This window comes from Lissotriton helveticus, chromosome 3_1 (genome assembly GCF_964261635.1).
Source record: "Lissotriton helveticus chromosome 3_1, aLisHel1.1, whole genome shotgun sequence".
In the NCBI taxonomy this organism is placed as follows: domain Eukaryota; kingdom Metazoa; phylum Chordata; class Amphibia; order Caudata; family Salamandridae; genus Lissotriton; species Lissotriton helveticus.
The window spans coordinates 264,400,859-264,426,863 of NC_136061.1; positions in this window are offsets into that span (position 1 = coordinate 264,400,859).

The following is a 26,005-nucleotide window of genomic DNA, read 5'->3' on the forward strand; positions in this document are numbered from 1 at the left end:
GGTACCGGTCCAAGCCTGAGGTTCGTGAGGAGCTACGTGAGGAAATTCTGGAGGAAGGCCGCCACTTCATCGACCCCTGCATGTCGACGTGGACCAAAGGTGTTTTCTGCTAGGCTTCCCGCTTTCTGACGGCTACGAAGGACTGCTGCCCTGACTGTCGCCCTGTCTTGGACCCTTGATAGATCCTTTGTAGAGCGAGACGATAGACGGTCTTCTGGTGGCATGACAGATATTTTGGTTTAGTATAAGTGGGTCGCTCCCACGAATTTGTTTGGTTCTTTGTTTCGTTCTTTGTTTGGTTCTTTGTTTGGTTCTTGGTATTGGGTTGATTTGATCACTGCACTAATCAAAGCCGAGGGGCTCGTATATTTGCGTGTATCGATAGTTGATAACCCCTCGAAGTTGGAAGCTAGATTAGTGAGCTATAAGATGCCTGGTCTTAGAAAACTTAGAAAATGGTTTAGTTGTGGTTGCAACAAGGATTCCCGACTAGAGGACTCGTGTCCGATACCTCCGGTTGGAACTCCGACTTATGAGCTCTATTCGAAACATGGAGTGGGTCCTATTACTTATAATGAAGTATGGATCCGCTATACTAGAAAGGATGGTGTCTTACGATGGCCCCAACATGGTAGCTTTGAATTAAATATTTTAGATAATTTGGAAGTTGCGCTATTCAAGAAGAAAGCCCGGCCGGCAATGTTTGACTCTTTCCGCCTTTGGCGAAAGGAAGCCAAACAGAGAGAAATTAAACAAGCTAAAAGAGATAGGAAAGATAAGAATATGTCAGTACTACAAGCTGCTAGGCAGTATAGGGATGATGGAGAGGAGCGAGCGAGTGAAGTTTTAGATAGACAGCGTTGTATGGCCATAGATAAATGTTATCCGGCCTTGCCGTCTCCTCCTCCGAAAACTATTGAAGATCTTGAAAAAGATCCTTTGATGTCTCATTTACTGAGATTACCACCTCCTTATGTGCAGGGTGCTACTGCACCTCTATTACCCCCGGTTGTTCCACCCTTTGTTGTTCAACCTCCTGCTGTTGTTCAGCCACCCGGTACTCCACAAATGGTTTTACCTCATCCTACGCAACCCGCTCTAGGGTCGCCAGCTTTGCTACCAGCCTTGCCTCACACTTCTTTGCCTTCCACTTCTACATCTGAGACTCCTACTGTTCTTATTCCTACACCTTCTTTGCCTCAAAATACTTATTCTGCTGTTCTTATGTCTGCTTCTTCTTCTGTTCGAAAACGAATGACAGAAACTGTTTCTAATTTGTTGTCTCCACTGTTTGGGTCACTGAATATGACCCCTGTTTCGGAACGTAAGCAGAGTCATAGTCAGCTTCCTGGTTCCGAGTAATGGGCTGTGTTGGATTTGTTGGCTCGTAAATGGATTATAAATGCCTCAAGGTATAGTTTGCCAGCGGTCATGGATGTTTTCTTTCAGTGGGAACTGCCTAAGCAAAGGTATGTTTTTAATGTGATGTGTATGTTTCTGCGTCAGGAATGGGAAGATAATGATTTGGGTTTGATCCCGCAGGAACAACTTGATGTTCAGTCAGATTTTGCTAAAGGGATGATAGTGGAATCTGATATTACAGATGCCGTAGAGACGTTACTGGCTTTTAGATCTAGCCTTTCGCCTCAGACATTGTACGAACCTGATTCCTCTGTTAGAAGAAAAGCGAGACAGTATCCCATGAAAGAAGTTCCTCCTGTATGGAAGGAAGCAGTTCAGGCTAATGTAAATCAGGGTATTGTTGCCGCTCCGGCTCACTTTCAGCGAGTATGGGTACATGTCCCTTGGAAGAGAGCAGAGGTCTTGGCTCTTAAGCAGACCTTACCTGATCCTCGTAAGAATCCTGCTGGTTACTACAAGGAGTTGTCTCAAACAGTAGATGCGTGTATTATAAATTTAGCCGACATCGACATGTTGATGGGTAATGTAGTTCCGCAACCCTTGTGGGCGAAGATTCGTCATGAGAATCATGCGCAAGAATTAGGAGATACTTGGGCAAATATTATTGCTGCAGATGATAGACAAGAGGGAGGTGCTAAACCTGAACCTTTGGTTACGGAATTGCCAGGTAGAATAATTAATTTAATGAAGACGATGATGCCTGCGTTACGAGTGAATTGGGATAAGTTAGCAGCATGCAAGCAGAAGAAAGATGAGAGCGTGTCTGACGTTTATTGATCATAGTGGTCAGGACATGAGTACGGAAGGTGGGCAAAGATTATTTGTGGACAAATTTGTCTTTAATTTGCTCCCCGAACTTTCTAATAAGTGAAAGGATTCTGAGAGTTCGTGGGCTGTTTCTTCGTCGGCCCAGATATTGGCTACTGCCCAATATTATGAGAATAGGGATAAAGATGAGAAGGATAAAGCAGAGAAGAAAACGAAAGATTTAAAGACGAAAGTTCTTTTGCAGCAAGCTTATCCGCCTCGTCAGAATCAGCCTCAGTTTCAGCAACCTCCGCAATTTCAGAGGTTGTTACAGAAGCCTGAGCCTTATGTTCAGCGATTCTTTCCTGGCCCTAATCAGTGTGCTTATTGTAGAGAGGAAGGTCATTTTAAGAATAGTTGCCCGTCTTTGTTACAGCGTGCGAATGGCGTATCTGGTCAGGGAGGTCGTGGTGGTTTTCAGCAAGCTCCTAGAGGTAGGGGACGTGGTGTGATCCCCCAGAATGAGCGTTCTCCTTCCCTACAGAATTCTGCGAATTATTTTAACAGACAAAATGTTCCGAGTGGTCAGTCTGCTCAGTATTATGTTGAGGATTATTGTGTTGAAGGTGAGTGTGCTGGTTATAATGATAACTAGGACAGCCATGGACAAAGTAAGGGAGTAGTGTCAGTTCCAGTAGATCAGAGTGGACCGTATGTTGAAGTAATTACATCAGGTGTGGTAGAACCTTTTCTTTTGGATACTGGTGCGACAAAGAGTTCTATTATGCATTTTAAGCTCCCTGGCGCACCTTTGTCTGGCTTGACCAATGTCTCCGTAGGATTTTCAGGCGCCCCAGTTCGTAATCCGGTTTCTAGTCCTTTGTCCCTTTCCATTGGCCCTTGTGAATTGGAAGCTCCACTTATTCTAACGACTGGTTGTGGTGAAAATCTGTTGGGTTTGGACTTGCTGAAAAAATTCTATGCGACATTGCATTGTTCTCCTTCGGGAGTACAGCTTACCCTTGGCAGGAAAGTGATTTCTCCTATGTATTTGTCCAAGGACTGTTTGCCACTGGAATTGCGTTCGCTTCCTGATACACTTTGGGCTACGGGTGCAAATGATGTTGGCCTTTTGCAGATTCCACCGTATTTTGTGACGCTCAAATCGAATGCTAGACTGCCTCGTATCCCACAGTATAAGATCTCGAGTGATGGTGAGAGAGCTCTTTTAGTGATTGTTTATGATCTGGTTGAGAAGGGTGTGGTTGAGGAAACGAGAGGAAATGTGTGTAATAGCCCGTTTTTGCCTGTCCTTAAGCGTACTGATGCTTCTCAACCACCTGTGTACAGGTTTGTGATCAACCTTCGAGAGGTCAACAAGATTGTCGTGCCACAGTTTCCTGTGGTTCCTGATATCACTGCTTTGTTGATGCTGATTCCTGCTTCGGCAGCCAGGTTTTCTGTCATTGAGCTGAAGAATGCTTTCTTCAGTATTCCTATTGCTGAAGAGAGTAGGGATATTTTTGGATTCTCTTTAGGAGGACAAAGCTTCCGGTTTAAGAGAGCTCCCCAAGGTTATTGTGAAAGTCCCTCAATCTATAGTCAAGCGTTGAAAACTCAGCTTGATGGTTTTGTGTTGCCTGTTGGTGCGACTCTTATTCAGTATGTCGATGATTTGTTGGTTACTGCTGATGATGAGAAGATTTGTAAAGAGGCTACTCTTTCGTTGTTACGGTATTTGTCTGACCTTCATCATAAAGTGTCACCTTCGAAGTTGCAATATTGCCGCCAAGAAGTAACCTACTTAGGTCATCTCTTGTCGAAGGAGGGAAGGCGATTGACCCCAGAACGAATTCAAGCGATTGTGCAAATGGGTGTGCCATCCACACAGAGAGAAGTTCGTGCTTTTTTGGGTATTACGTCGTATTGTAGACAGTGGATCCCCAATTTTTCCCTGTTGGCGAAACCTCTGTTAGCTTTGACTGTGAAAGATACTCCGCATCCTCTCCCTTGGTCTGAGGAGTGTCAGAAGAGTTTTTCTGAATTACATGATGCATTGTGTTCGGCTCCTGTTTTGGGTACTCCAGACTATAGCAAGCCTTTTACGTTGTATGTGCATGAGAGAGAAGATTGTGCGTTGTCAGTGTTGACTCAGTGTTTTGGAGACAAGCGGTGTCCATGTGCGTATTTTTCAGCGACATTAGACCCAGTTGCTAAAGCGTTACCGAGTTGTCTGAGAGCTGCAGCGGCAGCTGCGGTTTCTATCCGACAGTCTGCTGGTTTGGTATTGGATAATACGTTGATTGTGATGGTTCCGCATGCAGTGGATACCTTATTAAACAGGACGAAGACACAGCACCTTACTAGTGCACGTCTTTCAGGTTACGAGTTGACACTGTTGGCTAGCCACGTTCACATTAAAAGATGTAATGTGTTGAATCCAGCTACGTTGTTACCGATCTCAACAGAGAGGAATGCTCATGAACAGCATGATTGTTTTCTTTGTACAGAAGAAGAAACGAAAGCTAGGATCGATCTGAAAGATAAGCCTCTTCAGAATGTTGATGGTACGCTGTGGGTTGATGGTTCGTGTTTTAAGCTTCCGAATGGTGAGACGACTGCAGCGTATGCTATCACAACTTTACATACAGTTGTTGAAACAGCACGCATAGTACAGAATTCTGCGCAAGCAGCAGAGTTGATTGCATTAATACGGGCGTGTGTGTTGTCAGAAGGAAAACGAGTGAATGTCTATACCGATAGTCAGTATGCGTTTGGTGTTGCTCACAGTTTTGGGCGTTTGTGGAGAGAACGAGGATTCCTTACTTCCCATGGCACAAAAATTCAGCATGGGCAGTTGGTGAATGAACTCTTGGAATCTCTCACTCTCCCAAAGCAGATTGCAATTGTGAAGTGTAGTGTGCAGAAGAAAGTTTTGGACGATGTTGGTCGAGGGAATGCGTTTGCAGATGAAATTGCGAAGGAAACGGCGAAAGACATGATGAGCCGTATGTATGTTGCAGGCCCTGCTAATTGGGTTATGGCTGGTGGAATGTGTGAAGACACAATAGAAAGTGTGAAGATGATTCAGGCTAAAGCTACAGAGAAAGAAGTGAGTGTTTGGAGAGAGACTATGGGTATGTTGGATTCTACAGGTTGTTGGATTGAGTTGTCGGAGCACCAGCGATGGTTGTTACCAGATGCGTATGTGCTCCCAGTGGTTACGATGGCTCATGGAATGGCTCATATTAGTTCGAAGGGAATTTGTAAGTTGTTGGCTGCAGTATGGCAGAATGCTGGAATTCCGAAATGTGCAGAGAATGTGGTGAAGCATTGTATGATTTGTCTGAAGTTAAATCCTGGTAAGGGAATTCCAACTCCAGCTGGTCATTTTGCTCCTCCGACGTATCCGTTTGAAGTGATACAGCTAGATTATATTCACATGGAGAGATGTAACAATCTGAAGTATGTCCTTGTGGTTGTTTGTGCCTTTTCTAGATGGGTAGACGCTTACCCCCTAAAGGATAATACTGCCTTGTCTACAGCCAAGGTTTTGTTGAGAGAGTACTTCCCTAGGTATGGATTGCCGAGAATTGTATGGTCGGACAATGGGAGTGAATTTGTGGGTCAAATCATGAAGAAAGTGTGTTCTGGTTTAGGCATAAATCAAAAGTTCCATGCAGCGAATCACCCCCAGTCTGCTGGACTTGTCGAATGTTACAATGGTACGCTTAAGCTGAAATTAGCTAAGGTACAAGCGAGCACTGGTCTTACATGGCCGGATGCCTTACCGTTGGCTCTTTTGTCAACAAGGACGACTGTGCATTCTCGAGTGGGACTTAGTCCGTATGAAATAGTGTTTGGTCGTCCGGCGAATGTTTGGGGTGTGCCTCGTCCGAAAGAATACAGTAGTATAGAGTACCCTATGTTGGTGGATTACTTACATGACTTGACTGCTAAATTACGTGTTCTCCACCAACAGGTCTATGACAGTTTACCGACAGCTACTACAGATCCAGGCCACTCCATCGAACCTGGACACTATGTTCTCGTCAAGAATTTCCAGCGCACCAAGAATCTGGAACCGAGATGGACTGGTCCCTACTTAGTTCTTCTGGTCACTAGAACTGCTGTTAGAGTAGCTGGTAAAAAGAACTGGGTGCATGCCACGCATACGAAAAAGTTCCTTTGCCTTTACCATATGATCAGTGGGTAAGGGATGGTATAGCTGATTCGGAATGTGAGCGAGTCCCTAGATTCATTCCATTTAGTGATGTCATTTGACATGGACTAGGTCAGAACGCGAATATGATGATGTTCTGCAAGCTGCTGTGCCTCCTCATCTGAAGATTGATACCACCAATCCGGAACTTTTGTTCAAGGACCAGACTGTGCCTGATAAAGAACGCTACGATTTCAGACCGAGAAAGACTGTACATACGGACAAATAAAAACATGAGATTGGAATTTTTTTATATAGTGAATTTACACCTTGTCAGATCAGGAAACTTTTTTTGCTTTTCCCTTTTTCGAGTCACCATCCGGACTCTGCTGCAGGGTCACGGTAGGAAGTTCTTAAGGGGTGAACCACGTATTGACGCAAGGTCTGTGGTCCAGGGTCATTAGTGCGATCTTGGCGCACACTTAAGTGAAGATGGTAACGACCGTGAGCAGCACGTTAGAGGATGGAGTTTTCTGAGTCTGACCAGAGTGTTAGGAAAGTGGATTCTAAAGTCCGAATATGTATATTGGTTCGTAGCAAATGTTTTTTAATAATGTGTTTTCTAATGCTTTTGAATATTACGTTAGCTTGTGTGGGTCTGATTTTCTATGCCACACAACAGCCGCTTACATCTACCTCCCAGCCTACTCTTTCTTTTCCTACTGTTTCTCCACATGAGTTTCATACGTTGCCTGAACATGAACAGACATGAAGATCAGAATTTGTGAACAATTCGTTTATACAAATGTTGCATCAGCATCAGCTAGTCATAAATACCACGAATTGTTGGGTGTGTGGTCTTATGCCACATACTACAGATAAGGGAATGCCATATTTGGTTTTGGCTTTTTCACCCAATGGATCAGTATGGGCACTCCAATCAATGTTTATCTATGCGAATGAAGCCTCTCCAGTACGTTCCATTAATGATAACGTGAGTAAGAATGCTTTGGGACTGGGAATAGTCGATATGATTAGAGATATTGACGCGTATAATGCTATTCCCAAAGACGAGATACGAGCATATGTCGGTTGGAATAAGACGACATATAGTGTTAGTCTGACGGAGAAAGAGAGACAGAAAAGGTCTCCTCCGATTTGGATTGTACCCCACCGTGGTCATCTTTGCTTACAAGGTAATGGTCAGAATCCGAGAGCTCAGCTTGGTAGGAGTGTGTGTGTTCACACATACGTTTATACGTCCCAGAAATCTCCTCCGTTCGTGCCAGCCAAAGGCACGTATTTTGTTTGTTATGACAGAGCATATACATGGTTGCAGTATGATTTTTCGGGCACATGTTATGTAGCGTTTTTGCTTCCCCCTACATATACGGCTGCTTTTGACTACCATAAGACAAGATTTGGTAGAGGTATTATCGATGCGAAAGACACTGCTGCACAATAAGTTGGAGACTTCTTTAAGGGTTTCCTGCCCTTTTAGGGTCCTATGGCTAACAGTAGGAATATTCGTCAGCTGACGAGAGTGGTTGAGGCCGCTATAAATGAGACTGCAGGTGCTCTTGGTAATATTACTGCTGAGCTTCAAGAGGATCGCCTTATGACATTACAGAACCGCTTTGTTTTAGATATTATACTAGCAGATAGAGGTGGGGTATGCAAATTGATCGGATCTAGTTGCTGCGTTTTTATACCAGATAATGCCCCGACGGTGTACCAAGCTATCCAGAGGTTGCATACGTCTGCTGAGTCTATACATGTGGACGAAGATAACTGGTCGTTAATGGGATGGTTTTGGGAACTGCTGTCCAAATGGGGATGGAAGATTTTGATGTTCCTTGGTATGGCTTTAGCGATTGTTTTCTCGTGTTGCCTATGCATCCAGTGTGGTCCCGCCATTTGTGGCCTTTGTGCTACGATCTGTGTGAGAAGACCCATTTCGAGAGAAGCGAGAGAGAATAAGATGATGATGCAGCAACACCTTGATGATCTGATGAGAATAGATATAGACCTGGATTCAGATTGACATGGGTTTGGGTCATTGCCTACGTAATGGCAAAAGAAGGGTCTGAGGTTCCGTGGTTTTCGGGGCCGGACTCTATTTTTGTTTTGCGTTGTTCGAGACGCCATTTTGTGTTGCCCTCATGTAGGCCCTGGTAGTAAACGAATGAACGAAGTTGCATGGGCCTCGTTGTCCATGTAAAGTTTAACGTGGGCCTTTTCGACTTGCGAGTGAACTGCAAGATGCTGACCCCTTCACCTGGAATTGACCCGTCCACGAAACTAGTTTCGTTAGCTGATAGTAATCTGGGAATCCAATCATTGTTCAGGATATCGTTAGTCTCTAGTTTCTTGCATATATCTTATCCTACTCTATATCTGAATTGCTCTTTCCTTTACGTCTTTTCATTACATGGGTAGTGCTTTCAATTATGGGTTTGTCCGGCTTTTGGTAATCGAATTTGGGACAGTCCTAATAATTAACTTGTGGGTTGGTACAATGTAAAGTGAGCTTTTTTGGAATGTGATAATGTATAGAAATGTGTTTCTATTGGTCAGAATTTGCCGCAATGGGTGTGCATTTGTAATGGGTTGAAACTATGCATAAAAGAAGATGTCTTGCTCTACTAAAATTGAGCAGGTTCCTGAGTTGTACACCGTATTGTATTGCTTGGTTCACTGTTACTAGCTGCAGCTAATACATTTGATCTCTGACGCCACCTAGAAGTATTCCGTGTCTCTGTTTGCCAAGACAGGAGAACTCGAAGACATCGGGTGTGTCCCTGGCACCTACGGTTCTGAAAAAGACCCGGTTCTTCAAGACTACCCATTCTAAACAGGGAGGGCAGCTCAATGGCCAAACCTCTGATGGTTTGTAGTCCATCAGGTCGTTGGAGGAGTATGTCAGCGACTGAGCCAGAGTAGGCTCTATTACTGACATACTTAATGTCCACCCATCTGTAAATCAGGTGGGTGACCTTCACTTTGGTGGAAAGGGTACTCCGTCGTCATTGCAATGGAGCACTCTCTCTGCCAAACTCTAAATCAGCCGCTTAGTCAGAGCCCCGTCACTCTCAAATACACAACACAGCAACAACGCATTTAGATTCAATGTCGCCTAGCCTAACCACAACCTACATATCTTACCTGTTCTGAAAAAGTTCATTAACTACTCCAAAACCACACACTTCATTGCACTGAATAAATATAATTGGTCTCATCAGGATGGTCAGTTAACAAAATGGAAAGGGGACTTAAATATAGACCATTACTAAATAATGTAATCGACAGACAGGTCTTCTCTATTCAAACACAATGACACTAGACCTTTTTCATTCTAGTCAACGCAAACCCCAGAACTGTAAAGGGTACCTTGTCTCTCTGATAGCACTATACGACCTTACAAGCAGTGTACGTGAGATTTGCAAACAGTGATAACATAAAATAACTATTGCATCCCCTACATCCCCTGTCACTTCATTGCCAGATAAGTTTACATTTACTACTCTTACCTCCACATCTGTTAACTTATACCTACCACACAATATAGATATTGCGATATTTTTGTCATACGACAGGTTGTTTCCGATAAAGTGACCCCATACACACAACTTTCCTCTCAACCTTACTACAAGCCTTTGTCAATTGAGACCTTGCATTCTGTGCTGTCTTTACTGTGAGGCTGAAGTCTGCATTGTACCCACCTCAGACTTGCAACAGAAGCTTTCTGAATTATGACCTTAGAGTTCAGCTGCTGAATGGATGAGAAAACTGACAAAGCTGTGACTTATTAGAAGATTCTCTGCACCAGCATCTAGATGTGAAATTAGCCACACACCTTTGGAAATGTCTCCATAGACTTGCTATATCTGTGCCAAAAATAGAGTTGAGAGTTGATCCGAGGCCCTTTGTGGGGTGAAGAGGATGAATCATTAATCGCATTGTCAGGTGATGGGTTCTGAGGCACTGTACGTAGAGGATTGCTTAGCGCCTTTGCTTCATGGACCGCTCTGTTGTCTCAATGCTCACTCCTGTCTAGAAGGGTGTTCTGCACTGTTCTGTGCACAGCACAAGAATGGTGCCAGCTGGATCGCAGAATGTGAATGGGTTACCACCTACGTGAAGAAGGTGGTAAAATGCAAATGTTTTGCAACCGCAATTGCGGGCACAAAATATTCATACATACCGATGCGATTCAGTATTAGGAAGGAACCGCCCTAAACACGCCCCTTCCTAATACCGAACGGCAAACCCATTTTGCGATTCGGTAACAGCTTACCAAATCGCAAAATTAGGTTTGCTGCATCGAAAAAGCAATTTTTACATTCGCAAACAGGCAGATTCTGTGAATCTACTCTTTTGCAAATGCAAAAATGCTTGATACATCTGCCCCTATATTCCTATACAATGGCCTAGCTCTCCTCTCCTTGCTATGCTTTCAGGAGGGGTTTGGTGCTTTGCTATTCTCTTTATTTGTAAAGATTATCTTCAATCTAGATTCATAAGATTGTTAAGGAGGCTTCCTCTTTCTTGTGCATTTTTCCTCTTCTTTGGGATCATTTTAAGGGGACTCTTGACACATGTCACTTAAACTATTCTGTGCAGGGTGGCACCATGGCTACAGGGAGGAATCTCCTCAGGCAATCTATAAGGGGGCTCAATAGACCATTCAAACATACGGTCTTTGACAGAACTGTAGGCTGTAATAGCCAAAAGAAAGTAAGATGGTGAAGTAGTGGTAATTGGAAACGAATGTAACATTCCTGGTTGAAATTATTGTTGCCTTTTACAGTTATCTAGTAGTGGTAAAGTGATTGCGCCCTTCCCTTTAAACATCGTAAAACTGGCATACACATATTTGGCACATTTAATCTATTATAAGTTCCTAGCATTCAGTACTACCTGTACTAAGGGCCTGTAAATTAAATGCTCCTAGTTGATTGCAGCACTTGTTGTGCCACCCAAAAAAGTAGCCCCCAAAAACAGGTCTCAGGCCTGCCATTGCAGCATGTAGGGTAGTTTAAACTGCCATTTCGACCTGGCAAAAAAATTATTTTGCCAGGCCTTAGCCTTCCTTTTTTAAATACATATAGGTCACCCCTAAGGTAGGCCCTAACTGCTAACAGGGCAGGGTGCATGGTTTTTAAAATGTAGAACATTTAAATTTAATGTTTTACATATCCCGGCAGTGAAAAACCTACAAAGGCATTTTTCACTGTGGTAAGGCTGGCCTCCCATAGACTAACAGTGGTTTACAAGATTACATTCAATAAGTGCTAAATTCAGTTTAGTAACAGCTTGAACAATACTTCCTTCATGCATTTTAATTGTAATATAAAAACCTCTTTAATGGTGAAGGCGGATTTAAAATTAGTATTTTATTAAAGCCACTTTTATAAAGTTATAATTTTCCTGCCTACATTTTCTGAGCCTTTTTGTGAGCGACAAGCTGCCTTACACTGTTGATCACTCTCACACTGGGAAATGTGTCTTGTTCTCAGACAGTGGACAAAGGGCTTGGGTGTGGACAGGTGCTGGACACCCCTTGACAGGATGGCCTGGGGGCTCTGCACCAGGACTAGTTACATTTAAAAGAAGTCCTCTTCTGTCACATGCTCCTGTCACCTAAGCCTGCTTCCTCTCTTGTCTAGCTGCCAAGTCAGGCTCCAATCACAGTGGGCTGCTTCCGACATTACAGTGGTAGGTCGGTTGGAGGTTTACATATAACACTTGGGGAACAGGTCAACAGGGTGAGGACATGATACCAAAACAGCTCTTGTATATTCACTGTTTGGCTGTTAAAAGGGTAGCTTTTGTTCCGCTAGATTGCTGTGTCTGATCATGTGGTGACTACAAAGACTGCTACAAACTGGATTATGGTATTAAATATGAGACACTCCAGGATTACCATAGTACATTCCCCACACACTCCCTGCCCTCAGAACCCAGGTTTAGTGTGCCCGAACACTTCCACCATCTTGAAAATGCCCAAAGCATTTATCCCATTGGTTAGGGTGTCCCCAGGGGTCACCCTAACCAAGAGGTGTGGCACAGCAGCCAGGGTGCCTGACTCCGGACCACGGGGTTCACAGGTTCGATCCCCGGCGCTGGAGGCAGTTTAGCCCAGCACCATGTGACTCTGGGCAATAGCTCGCTTAATCTTCCTGATGGCTCCCAGCGCCGGGTCACCTCTCCGGAGGTGCGCTTTACAAATGCTGGTATTTCATTTCATTTCACAACCAGTAGCTCATGCTAGGCATAAATGTGGCACCCCCATGCACCCACTTCAGTTTACGTCTGGACCTGTGGAAGAAGAAAAGAAAAGCCTTGATCACTGGACCTGTCCTTTCTATTGGACCCAGGATAAACAAGTGGACTCCACGGGTCATAAGGCTGAACTTTCATTAAAGTTACAGGGATACACAAAGCTATAAGAGGCCTTTTCCTGAAACTCATTAGATAACCAGTAGCAACTGGACCTATTTGGACCCTGCTGTGGGCTCTACCTGACACCCGGTGTGTCTGTAAGGGCCTCTCCTGGGTTGGATTTGGACTTAAAGGAATAAAGCCATAAGGTAAAAATCTTTGACCAGGAAAAATGACAAACCTGGGTGGTGTATATCCCTCGCGCTCAACACCAAATTGCATATGGGTCTTGTTCTACCATTGATATGGACTAATATTGACACTTCTTGGCACTAATTATTGACCCCAATTCTACTAATTGGGTTTTAGCCATTTTGGTGTCATGTTGTTTATTAAATTATACTCTTTGTTTCTAATTTGTTTTAGGATTTTATTGTTTTACATTTTGACTTTATTACTGTTTTAATACTGCATACATACTTTACACATTGCCTCTAAGTTAAGCCAGGCTGCTTTGTGCAAAGCTACCAGGGGGTTAAGCACCGGATTATTTTGTGACCTTTGAGGTCCACCCTGACAAGGATTGTAATCATTATTTGAGGTAGTTCTCACCCTTCTTAACTAATAACCCAATTTTCAACGCAATCTTTTAACACCTTAGCCGCGGTAGGATTTACCGAGGTGCGCTGAGTTTTTTTAAAACCCGCGTTACATGACGAGCTCAGCTCGTCATGAGTGTACGAGAGGTGTACCTCATGACGAGCTGAGCTCATCATGAGCGTCGAAGGGGTTAAATATCTCTGGAAAAAAACAGCTCATACCAGTAATGTCTTGGAAATCTCTAATGATATCCATTTGTTCCGGCTGCCATTTTTACCTAATTAGTAGAATGTCCTTAGTTCTCTGGACATCTATATGCCATGGTACTATAACCCTTATGCCAAAACTTGTTCTAATATATACTATTTTGTAACCAGTTGATAAGAATTTATACCGCAAAAAATGTATGTATTACAGTGTAGGATAGTGTTATCTATTTCCATAAATGTGAGGTTCCACATGTGCTCTCTATATAGTTCTGTAGAATGCAAAGATAATAAGTGGGAGTTTTTAATCTTCTTACAAATACATTATGGTCTTACTACACATGTGTTTTGGCATCAGAGTGTGCCTGCAATAAGAAAATTACATCTCCCCTGGCAAAGTAATAACTTATTAAATGTGAGAAATGAACTCGCAGCCCTCGCTTGTATGAAGCTATAGGTCTCGCCTCTCTTCACAACCTTACACACAGAAGGAGGAAATATTGTACCATCGATGGTGTGAGCAAGTTGTACATGCCGACGCCTGCTCAGTTACCCTTATCTTAGTAAAATCATGATGAAAAAGTTACAGAACTGATTGGCCATATATGGGCTATACCTCAAAAGGATGGGCAAGGCCAAGTCATTAAATTGAATACAAGTAGGTTTTGTGTTACTGTGTAGCACAGAACTCATCTGTGACTTGCAAGATGAGTTGCTCTAATATGAAGGATTATATGATGTCAATCATCAATGAAATCTTCTTTGCAAAAATCTCACAATTTTCTCTTTGATGATTTTACCAACTTGCCATTGTAGCCCATTCCACTTGTCCTAAAAAGAACTCATCTGTAGGATTTGTATAGATAAATACAGACAGAAAACAATGTGTTTCCTGTCTGTATTTATTTTTAAAAGTGAAGAAACACAAAAATCGGGCTTCTGTGAAGGAATTTACATGTTTTTCCATGCATTCGAAGTCAACAGCTACACATAGACAGCATGGAGACATAAAAATAGGTTGAGATTTCCTTAAAAAGAGGCATTTTGTTAACATATTTGTAGTATAATGCTAAAATTTACCTGTTGATGTAGTATTTTGTAATATTTTTCTGCTTCATTTGCTAAAACATGACAGGCATCAAAGTATGAGTGCATGTTTATTATTTAAATAAATATGGAAATATACAATGTTCGACTTAATTTATTCTCAAAATACAAAAAAAATATGGATAAATACCAATAGGATGGCCAAAAATAAATATGGACAAATACATACGGAAATGTTAAAAAACATAAATACTATAAAATCGGTAGCCCTACTTATAATACTCTCTATGTTATTAAAATAGGCTTATGTACAGGACCCCAAGCCACACATTGAAACTAAAACTTAAGGAAGAATGAATAAAATTAGGGAGACTGTGAAAAACTTTAATAATCAACAATTTGAGGTAATGCATTGTATGGCCACATTTTCATGAGATGGATCTGAGGCATTCATCAAGAAAAATACAAACACTGAAGTAGACCAAGGTGCATACTGAGTGTAGAAGTAAAGGGCAAATGAACCTGGAATTAACAGGGGCAGCACGGAGGCTCTGCACTGCCTGGCTGAACTACAAGTTGAGTATCAGGTGTTTGGGAGTCAAAAGATGAAATTTAACAGTTGCAACGAAACCGGGATCTGAGATACCCTTACTGGTTAACACAATATGCATAGTTTTGGACCAGTTCAATGAATATTCAGGAGTATTTTCAGGTTTTCGTGTGGGCTGTGGTAGAGAGATGGCTCTTCTAAGGGCCAAAGTGGTACTGAAGGTGGTCCTGGACCAGGGTGGATAGGCGGCACTGATCCTCCTGGACCTGAGTGCAGTTTACGATACGGTCTCTCACCCCACCATTCTCCACTGATTGGAAGAAGAAGCTGGTGTTTCAGTGAAGGCCCTGAAGTGGTATGCCTCATTTCTGGATCAACGCAGTTTCCAGGTCAGCGAGGGGCTGTTCTCATTCAGCCAACAGTTGTACTATGGTGTCCCGCAGGCCTCGTCCTTGAGCCCTACGCTTTTTAACATTATGTCCGCCCCTTGGTTTTGCTTTGTTTGCCCCTATAAGATATCATGTATTCCTTGTTTTAATATGGTATCTTATGCTGCGACACCTAGCTGACTGTTATGCTGTTACCAAATATGGACTCTGTTTCCACGAGACGCAGCAGCTGGTTAGCAAAATAATCTGAGTGAATGGCAGCCAGCTGTCTGACACTGAATGGTGGCAAAACCGAGGTCTGGTCCCAGGAAATAACCCAACTCTTTGGGATCAGTTCATCTAGCCATCTTACTTAGGACCAATATATATATATATATGTATATAATATATATATATATATATATATATATATATATATATATATATATATATATATATATATATATATATATATATATATATATATATTTATTTATATATATATATATATATATATATATATATATATATATTATCTCCTCCGTGGCACAGACAAAATAGTATATGCCCATCATCACCAATGTGCAATATTTAAATACGTATATTAGGGTGTTTTTCTATCATAAGTTAAGTTTCATTTTAACTTTTGTACGGTTTTATCCTGGTTTTACATTGAGGAATTTTATCTGGTATATAATCATTGACAACATTTTACAAATGTATAATTTCGAATGAATATTTTACCATGTGAATATGCCTTTATGTTGGTTGCCTAAAAAACCTTAATCCTGGATATTACTGTTTACACCCTATTGATTTTGCACATGTAGAGTTATTTAAACGGGGATTATCCCGCAATTTGGAGCAGCCGTATAGTATGTTTTTCATGTTTATGAACTTACTGCAGAAGCATCTGACCAATGCAACCAATCACGGCTTAATTAATTTTGCACTTGCACTTTAAATTTTGCCTTCCCTCCCCTATGCGTCCTGTGACCAAGGCCTCTGTGCAGGCCGAAACGTTATGCTGAGGTGGGCCTTCCACGCTACTAAATAAAACCACTGCTCACTTGCACCCTGGGCCTTCCTCTCTTCTTCTGCGCCGTTGGTATCCAGAATATGGGCTCCTGGTGAGAGAATGCTGAGATTGTGTTCTATCTCTACAACCGATTACGAGCTTCTCCGGTTTTGGATGACCCCTTCCTTCTCAAGCGGCGGAGCAGCAGGAAGCCAAGACCTCTGTTGACCCGGAAGTCGATTAGTGCCTCCCATTGGGGAGTAACTGCTCCAGCATCCGGACGGTGGCGGTAACGTGAGCCAGACGAGGAGCGCTGGGACGGCTGTCTCTAGCTGCACCGGAGCCCGGTTTCGTGAAGCCGTCACGTCTAAAGATTGAGCCGGTGAGGAGGTTTGTGCCAAGTTGGATAACGGAAAGTATTTGACCAAGCCGTTATTGAAACTGTGAGTACGCATTGTGCGTGAAAAACACCTGGGAAGTGCCATGTCAGCAGACGCTCTACGTGGGAGGGAGTTGGCAGCTCTCAATGCGTTTGACGATTCCCCGGCCGGGGACGTGACTGTGTCCACATTGCAGGAAACGGCGGAAAGTGAAAACGCCAGCACCCGTGAGAAGTTGAAAAAACTTGAGAAATTAATGAGGCGTGAACAATCGAAATGTTGGGAGCACCGCTCCCTGAGCCGCTATCTGGAGGTTAATAGAATACCAAGGGGGCTGCGAGTCATGCTAGCCCCCAGCTATGAAGACCCTGACCCAGATATGCTCAGGGAGTGGGCAGAGTGCAACCTTGACTCCTCCCGCCGACTGGTGCAGATACTGGTGCGTTATGCGGATGGTGACCGTGTGAAAACTCAAGCTAAAATTGAGGAATTGAATGCAGAGATTGAAGCTATGTGCACTGAGGACATTTCTGAATGTACTAAGCTAAGAAGTGAAATGATGGCAAGGCTACAGAAAGAGGAAGAAACAATTAGAAAAAGGAAAACTTACAAGTTTCAACGTGATAAGGCTGACTATGCTGAGGGGCGAATTTTTACGTTTGCAAAAAAATATGACGCTATAAAAGCCAGCAAAACATTTAAGCCTGTCTCTCTTCCTCAACCACCCATTACTAAAGCCATGCCTGGCTCAGCCCAAGAAGATAACACTTCTGAATCCAATCTCAGCTCTAGTGTGAACAGTGACACGGATTCCAATACTTCGCAGGTTGAACCCCAGTTGGGGTTTACCCGGCTTTCGCTAGCACAGGAGGTGGAGTGTCTACGGAAGGACAGACGGGAGACTCTTCACCCCAGGATATCGGCGCAACAAAAAGTAAAAGCCGCAACGCAAAGCGCTACGAACGCCAAAAAGCCAACTCAAGGAATAAGTCAAACAAAAAAAGAAAAAATTTAACAGGCGATGGAACAAGAAGTAAGCAATTCATCGGCAATAGCAGGTACTGCCCTCTCTGTCTTAAATCTGACCAATATTGCATTTTCTACATCTGAACTGCGTATTCTGTCGATGGGACTGACTTATTGTCCTCCTAGTGACTTCAATTATGCCAATATTAGGATAGATGTATTCAAATTTGTCCGCAAATTGAAGCTACAAAAACATTTTGCTGGGAGTAAAACACAGACTACTGGGGCGCGAGTAGAAATAGATAACCAAAGGGCTCTTGAGCGCGATGCCCCGTTGTTACATGACATGGAGTCCCTCAGACATGAACAATCAATATCTCAGACTATACCTGAACAGCCGAATACCAACTTAGAGGGCCTAACTAACTTCAAACCACGCTCTACCTATACGCCTGTCATGTTGTATGACAATATAGACATTTTCCATGAGGCAGCCAATAAAGACATCAAGGTGCTGTATACCAAAATGCTCAAAACTAAGCAACACAAATACCAGCAGAACGATCAAAATCTAAAACTGGTTAGAAAGATTCAGCAAGATGGCAATATCATCGTCAGGCAGTCAGATAAAGGGGGCAATATTGTTCTGTGGCCCAGACAACTTTATCTGGAAGAAGCCCTCTTTCAATTGAACAATCCTGATTGCTATAGGCATTGTGATGTGGGGGTGGTGAAAAAAGCCCAGACAGACTTCTACTCCTTGTTGATGGGGTGGCGGTCATATGGTCTCATCAGTATGGATGAATTGAAATTTTAAAAAAATGACCACCCCATTACATTACGCCTGTTCTGTATCTGATCCCAAAAATTCATAAGGATTCAGCTAAACCTCCTGGTAGACCTATCATTGCAGCCTGAGGGGGATTGTTGGAAAATACAACAATTTATGTGGACTCACTCCTACAAGAACATGTGCAAAATTTACCAGCTTTTGTCCAAGATTCCAATGATTTCCTCCGCAAAATTAAGGATATTGAGTGGGACCCAAACTGGTGGCTAATAACATTAGATGTAACATCATTGTACACCAGTATTGTGCACCGGGATGGAATTAGAGCTATTAAATTTTATTTGGGACAAAGACCTATAATCATGTCATAAGATGATTTTGTCTATGATAACCTTTTGTCTGAATCATAATTTCTTTATGTTCAACAACCAATATTATCAGCAAGTCAGGGGGGTAGCCATGGGGGCCTGTTTCTCTCCCAGTTATGCTTGTTTGCATATGGGCTACTGGTGGAGACAGGTCCTCTATGGTGAGCACGCTGACATTGCTGTATGTTCCATTGTTCAGTGGTATCGTTATATAGACGATGTGTTCTTAATTTGGCGTGGTACACTCACACAAGCTGAGCAGTTCATTGGCACTCTCAACTGAAATAATTACAACTTGGCGTTCACATCAGACATCAGCCAATCGCAGGTTCATTTTCTTGATATCACCATTAAGATCAGCAAGGGCAAGCTACAGACCAAACTATACAGGAAGCCAACGGCAGGGAACACTGTGCTTCATGCCAGCAGCCATCACCCCGCCCATCTTATCCGAAGCATCCCCTATGGGGAGATGCTCCGAATTAGACGATTGTGCAGTACTGATGCACAATGCAGCCAAGCCCAGGAGGCTAGTAAAATTAGATTTTTGGCTAGGGGCTATAAGGTGGGCGAAATTGATAAAGCTATGCGTAATGCTATGCGTAAAGATTTCAAAAAAGTAGTTCTGTCGCGTTTGTTTGCGAGTGACTCGCAAACAAACGCGACAGACCCGTAGACCCGCCAAAAGATGAGAACGCATTGACCATTGCAGATCGTGATTTCGAACTACGAAACTGTTTTGAAAACTTTTGACGATCGTGCAAAGAGAAAAAATCCCCTGAGGAAGGGCTTTATTGCTTGAAATGCATTGGGAATCAAAAAATGCATAAAACACTGTATGAAAATAATACATAAGAAAGAAATCATGATCATTGAAAATAATGACAATAATTGAAAATAAAATATGATGAACAAGATATACTCGAATGGACTAATTATTCAAGGAAAATATAAAGGAGTGCGAGGCAGGAGTGATTCTTGAGTGCCAGGAACCACAAAGGACATTCACATCCTAGAGATGGACAGCAAAACCCCAGGTGGTCTCAACTCAACAGAGGATTTTTATACCTGCCTTTGAAACCTCTCTCCCCTCTCATTAGTCCTATAAGTGCAGATGAACCAGACTCCAGGGGCTTAATTCATGGTAGATCCCAGAGAGGTGTACATAGGGTTATTCAACTGTCATAACATCTTTGGCCCTATGTCTGATGAGCAATGTGGACACAATAGTCGTATATCATAGCCTAGGATTAGGCTATGTTTTAAGACTGAAACAATAGTAGTACTGAAAACAAATTCATTTGACACATCACTTTGCACTGCCACTTTGGTTGTAATATCAATTGCTCTCGGTGAAGGCTGGCAAAGTGATGATATTACCGTTTTTATTAACATGGGAGGCTGCGATAATGTATTTAGAGAGATATTATCTCCTCCGTGGCACAGACAAAATAGTATATGCCCATCATCACCAATGTGCAATATTTAAATATGTATATTAGGGTTTTTTTCTATCATAAGTTAAGTTTCATTTTAACTTTTGTACGGTTTTATCCTGGTTTTACATTGATGAATTTTATCTCTGTCCCAACCTTCACTCCCTATGGCAAACAGTGCACGACACACTGACGGATCTCACAGGCCTCACAACGCTAGCCTCCTGGGAATCCAGCGCGCTAGGCATTTTTCACGTCCCTAAGCAAGTACCGGTATATAGACGCTTTGTGTCCCTAGCGCTGCTACTGGCGAAAAGATGCATAGCCATGCACTGGCGGTCCCCGGAAGGTCCCCCCATGGCGGCTTGGACGGGGGCGGTCTGTAGGTGGGCGGCGGCGGAGGAGGATGCTCTTAGGGAGGAAGAGGCCAGGGGTGCGCGTAAAAATCCCATTTCTATGGAATGGGCCATGCTCCTTCATAGCTTCCGGCAGTCCTTGCACACAGAAGACCCACCTACACCTCCCCTCCCCCGCCCGAGAGAGCCCATAGTCTTTGACTGCTGCCAGTCATCCCAGTGTCGAATCCCGGTGCTTCACACCTCCTCGTCAACGCCCCGCTGCCATGTCACCCGTCCCCGCCATTCACCTGTCTTCTTTTACCTTGATCTTGCTAGCGCCTATATGCTTCCCCCCCACAGTTCCGTCCCTCCCGTTACTTGGTAACACCGCTATGTGAACTGTACAGACCCCGATCCTACACCCTCGAGGCGGGAATTCACATGCCCTATGTTTTTCTCCGTCTCCCTTACGGAGCACACTCATTGTATCCCAGCCTGATGACCTATTTGATTGATCTGTACTGTTTAATGGAGGAAGTACCTACTTACACCTGTTTATTTACAGAAAGGTTGCGCGCATGGCTGACCGTGGCTGAATGTTGACGCCACGCCAGCAGTTGATCCACTCTGTACCCATGATCTATGATGCAACAATAAAAACAAATTAACAAAAAAAAATAATGAATTTTATCTGGTATATAATCATTGACAACATTTTACAAATGTATAATTTCGAATGAATATTTTACCATGTGAATATGCCTTTATGTTGGTTGCCTAAAAAACCTTAATCCTGGATATTACTGTTAACACCCTATTGATTTTGCACATGTAGAGTTATTTAAACGGGGATTATCCCGCAATTTGGAGCAGCCGTATAGTATGTTTTTCATGTTTATGAACTTACTGCAGAAGCATCTGACCAATGCAACCAATCACGGCTTAATTAATTTTGCACTTGCACTTTAAATTTTGCCTTCCCTCCCCTATGCGTCATGTGACCAAGGCCTCTGTGCAGGCCGAAACGTTATGCTGAGGTGGGCCTTCCACACTACTAAATAAAATCACTGCTCACCTGCACCCTGGGTCTTCCTCTCTTCTTCTGCGCCGTTGGTATCCAGAATATGGGCTTCTGGTGAGAGAATGCTGAGATTGTGTTCTATATATATATATATATATACATATATATATATATTCAGCTCCAGAAGTCCCCCTCCCCCGCCAGGGAAGGAAGCGGCCGCACTCGCGTGGAGATTTTCAAATAGATTTTATTGCACAAACAACAGGACGCGTTTCGGCAGACGTGCCTTTTTCCTCTGTGTCAACCTTAACTACAAGAGTTGCCACCATTTAAAGCTAACAATCAAAATAATTACACATTTTTTTCTGTGTCAATTCATTAACATAAAGGACAGACAAGTTTCTCATTATGACTATGGCGGCCATTTTAAAGTGGTTTGCTTAATACTCAAAGAAATAAGTAACCATTCTATCTCTTATAAATTATTACCCCGCCATGCTTTTAAGTCATGTAATATGTCATCCATGAAAATATAAAAATAAACAATTAAGCCCTGTGTGGGCAATGACACTAAATTTATAATGTTTGCAAAATTGAGCCCTATATGGGCGTAATGATGATATGAATAATACATTCAAGTCACTGAAAGAATTAATTGATAGTTCTGTAAATCAATTATCTCATTTAAATACAGATATTGCAACATTCCTAGTCATCAAGAACATGGAAATATTTACATCAGTATTGGCAGAAAGCAAAATATATATGTGTCTTCGAAAACATCTATAGGGTAAGGTGTTATTATCCAAGATGTATAGAAAGTTCTTCTTCAGAATTAAGGCCAAATGGGATCACAGTGTGTAAATCAATAATATACCTCGATTCAAGCATTCGTAATTTTTGCAATCTATCGCCACCTCGGTCACTCACTGGAATATGGTCAATACAATAGAATTTTAACAATGATCGGTCACTATTATGAGCTTCGTAAAAATGTCTAGACACCGGTTAAGTGGGATCTCTATTTTCAATAGCCCGGGCATGCTCAAGGATTCTTTGTTTGGTACTGCCAACGTAAATTTTCATGCAAGGACAAATTAAACAATAAACACAAAAAGGTGTAGTGCAGGTTAAGAAAAATCTTATCTTTTTGATAACTTTTGTGCCTGGCAGTTGAAATGTTTTGACCTTTGTGCTGTCCTTACAGGCCTTGCATTTGGAGCATGGGAAGAAACCTGTCATAGTATCTAATCTGGGAACAAAGGGAACAGCTTGATAATGACTCTTCACTAAATGGTCTTTCAGCGATCTACTGCGCCGGAAAGTTATCTGAGGTTGTTCTGGCAAATCATTTCCGATCACCAGGTCTGACTTGAGGATATGCCAGTTCCGGGTAAGTATCTGTCTCAGTCCCCCTGATTCCCCAGAAAATGTAGTGATAAATCTACTTGATTCAGTGTCTTTTTCTGTAGGTTGTCTACGTTCTTTGAATAGACTATTGCGTGAAATTTTCTTTACCTTTTCCAAAGTCTGATTTAGTAGACCACTCTTGTATCCCCTGACCTTAAAACGATCAATAGCATCTTGTGCTGCTTGTTCGAAATCTTTATCATTCAAACAATTTCTTTTGATGCGAAGTAGCTCCCCATATGGGATACTTTTTTTCAAAGATGTCTGATGACTACTACTAGCCTCAAGTGTGGAATTGCCGGCTGTCGATTTTCTAAACAGCTTCGTGCAGATTTTGTCATCTTGGATAAAGACTTGAAGGTTTAAAAAGGATACTGTGGTTTGACTCATATGTCCACTAAAGTGAGGTTCAAAGGATTGTTGTTAAGTAGTTCAAGGTATGACTCTGCCTGAGATTTGGGGCCTTTCCATAAAATAAATAAATCATCGATATACCGATGCCAACCTACAGTGCAGTTTACATATTCAATGAAGGGTTCCGCCCAGGCTACCTGCTTCTCCCACCAGCCCACGAATAAATTTGCGTAGCTGGGGGCGAAGCAGGTGCCCATCGCGGTCCCCCTCATTTGCCGGTAATGTTGCTTATCAAAAAGGAAAATGTTATTACAAAGAATAAATTCTGCAAATTCCAACAGCATATCATTGTGTTCAGAATATTCAAGAGATCTTCCTTTAAGAAAATACCGCACTGCCTGTAAGCCCTTTTGATGATCAATAACAGTATATAAGCTGGTTATATCTAGTGTGATCATCCACATATCAGTTTCCCAGGGTATATCCATGATATTCTTGATGAAGTCAGTAGAGTCTTGAATGTAAGAGGGCAATGTTTTGACAAAGACTGCAAGAAAAAAGTCAATGTATTGGGACATATGGTCTGTTAGGCAGTCAATGGAGGAGACGATTGGTCTACCTGGTGGCCTTTTGATGTCTTTATGTACTTTTGGTAAATGATAAAATGTCGATGTTACAGGGCACGGGCACGACAGAAATTTGTGCTCCTTGTTGTTAATCATCCCTCTTCCTGCCCATTTTGTAAGCAGTTCATGGTATTGATCAATGCTTTTGATATAATCATCTCTGCTGATTTTTTGATAACAGTTGCTGTCCGACAATTGGCGCATCGCCTCCTGTGTATAATATTCTCTAGTCATCACAACCACGTTGCCACCCTTGTCAGATGGTTTCAATATTAACTGAGGATTATCCTGTAATTCTTTTAAAGCTTTTTGTTCTCCTCTAGTTAAATTATATTGTGGGTTAGAAATTGTGGCTGTTCTCATCCTTAAGAGATCTTGATTGACTGCCTGTTCAAATACGTCAATGGTGTCAAAAGTTGAGACTGGTATGAAAGTCGATTTTGGTTTGAAATTCGTCGGGGACGGTCTTTGTTTGATGCCAAATTTTATTGCTTCTACCACATTCAAATCAGGGTCTTGTGAGTCTGTTGGTGCTTGACTTGAAATAAGTTGCATAACTCTGAGATCAGTACCAGTTAGTGCGGAAGATTCCGTTTGTATGCCTGTTGTTACTGCCAGAGGTGGGCGATTTTCAGCTCTTAATTTAAAGAATTTTTGTAATTTCAATTTTCGCGAGTAGAGATATAGATCAATACGAGTTTAGGTATGCTCTAGTTTCTTTACTGGGCAGAATGTCATTCCTTTTTTCAATACGCTAACTTGATCTTCAGATAGCTTGTGTTGCGTTAGATTGATAATGGAGAGATCTGCAGATCGTATCATTTCCTTAGGTTTTTCTGGCTGCGTGTTTGTGTGGCCATTCCTAGTTGTCGTCCTGTATCTGCCGCCCCTTCCTGTCTTCCTGTTACTCGACCTTGTCGGTTTTGTGGGGCTTGTGATCTGCCTCTCCCCCCTCGTTGTCGAGAGTTACGCATTAGCTGAAACTCCTCTAAAAAACGCCCTCTGCCACTCAAAGGATATGTGGTTGTACCAGTGGTTTCCTCTCCCGATTGTTCTGCGTCTGTACTCGCTGCTGACTCAGATGTGTCTTTAGATTGTACATTTTTTAAACCGCCTCCTCTCAAGGCCCTGCCTGGGGCATCGAATTTACAGGCAAATGTAAGGATTTTGCCCTGTTCATAGTCATTAGCATCCCGAATAAATTTCGTATGTTTTCTCAATTTGATCTTATCTTGGTAAGCAATCAGACGAGTTTTCATTTTTTCCCGTAGATCAGCTTTGTCAGCCATTTCGGTATTTAAATCAATTAATGACTCAATCTCTGCTATTTCTTGCAAACATTTTTCCCGATCACTCCAGGCAAATTTGACGAGAATCTTTAGCATTCCTGCGCTAGACTCTGCAGTATACTCTGACCACTCTTCGAGAAGCGCTGGATCAGGATTCTCGTAAGAAGGGATAGTGTAGATGCGTAATCCGCGTGGTACTCTTTTGACCTCAAGATAACGTTGCAGTGAGGTCGCTTCCCACCATTTCCGCACTTCACGCTCCATTAATCTTTCGGGTTTATTAAACAATACCTGTAATGAATTAGGAGTCTCTTTTTCAATGACCGTGTCAGAACGTTGCATGGGGCTACATTTGAACACATCATCAGCCTCTGCATTTCTTGCGGTGTCAGAAAACATATCACTCTCTGGTATGGGCAAACGTTTGTATGCAGGTTGAATGTGCGTTATATGCAAGCAAATATTAAAGTTGCTTCAAATCCACTCACTCCGGCTAGTTATTATTCGAACAGGTTTCAGCGTT